This window comes from Rhinolophus ferrumequinum, chromosome 2 (assembly GCF_004115265.2).
Source record: "Rhinolophus ferrumequinum isolate MPI-CBG mRhiFer1 chromosome 2, mRhiFer1_v1.p, whole genome shotgun sequence".
NCBI classification, from domain to species: Eukaryota; Metazoa; Chordata; class Mammalia; order Chiroptera; family Rhinolophidae; genus Rhinolophus; species Rhinolophus ferrumequinum.
In genome coordinates, this window is record NC_046285.1 from 42,800,415 (window position 1) to 42,801,194 (window position 780).

Genomic DNA, 780 nt, shown 5'->3' on the forward strand with positions numbered 1-780 from the left:
GAGACTGTGTGACTCTCTAATGCTAAAATTTAGCCTGGTATTAGGTTGGTGCAAAAGTAATTGCGGTTTAAAAGGTTAAAAATAATTGCAAAACCACAATAACTTTCTTGCCAACCTAATAACATAGACAGGGATACCAAGACATGAGACATAAATTATATGTCAAAATTATACTGGAAAGTAAAGTAAAACTGTGGATATTACAAAGAAGGGGTGGTGTAATAAGAGGTTGAATGAAATGGGACATAACAGAAAAAAAGGCATGGAGGTTGATAATGTTAATATGGTACGTAGAGTTAAAGGATATTTCAGTTACAAAGAATTGAAAGGTGTGGGCTGCTAAAAGAAAAAGGTAATGCAATGTTATTCAAGAACACTTTGTTATGGGGGGTGGCCAGTTGGCTCAGTGGGTTAGAGTGTGGTGCTCATAACACCAAGGTCGCCGGTTCGATTCCCACATGGGCCAGTGAGCTGCGCCTTCCAAAACTAGATTGGAAACAACGACTTGACTTGGAGCTGATGGGTCCTGGAAAAACACACTGTTCCCCAATAAAAATAATAATAATAAAAAAGATCCTTTGTCATGTCATTATTGTGTGTCATCCTCCTTAGCTCGCTGTCATTCTTCTCTTACCTCTTTTTCTCCTCCAAGCACTACTTCTTCTCCACTGTTCCTTCTCTTGGCAAATACCATTGCTGTCTACCCAATTAAGAAATAAAGCAAGACATGAAGTTATTTTTGACTTTTCCCTTTCATTTGCATCCCACGTTCCCACCTCT

At 38.7% G+C, this 780-nt stretch overlaps 1 non-coding gene across 1 annotated transcript; it reads left to right on the forward strand.

Annotated features, from left to right (window-relative positions):
* Positions 1-392: 392 nt before the first annotated feature.
* Positions 393-466, forward strand: TRNAM-CAU (transfer RNA methionine (anticodon CAU)). The gene has a single exon. It is a non-coding gene; the product is annotated as a tRNA-Met (tRNA).
* Positions 467-780: the final 314 nt, after the last annotated feature.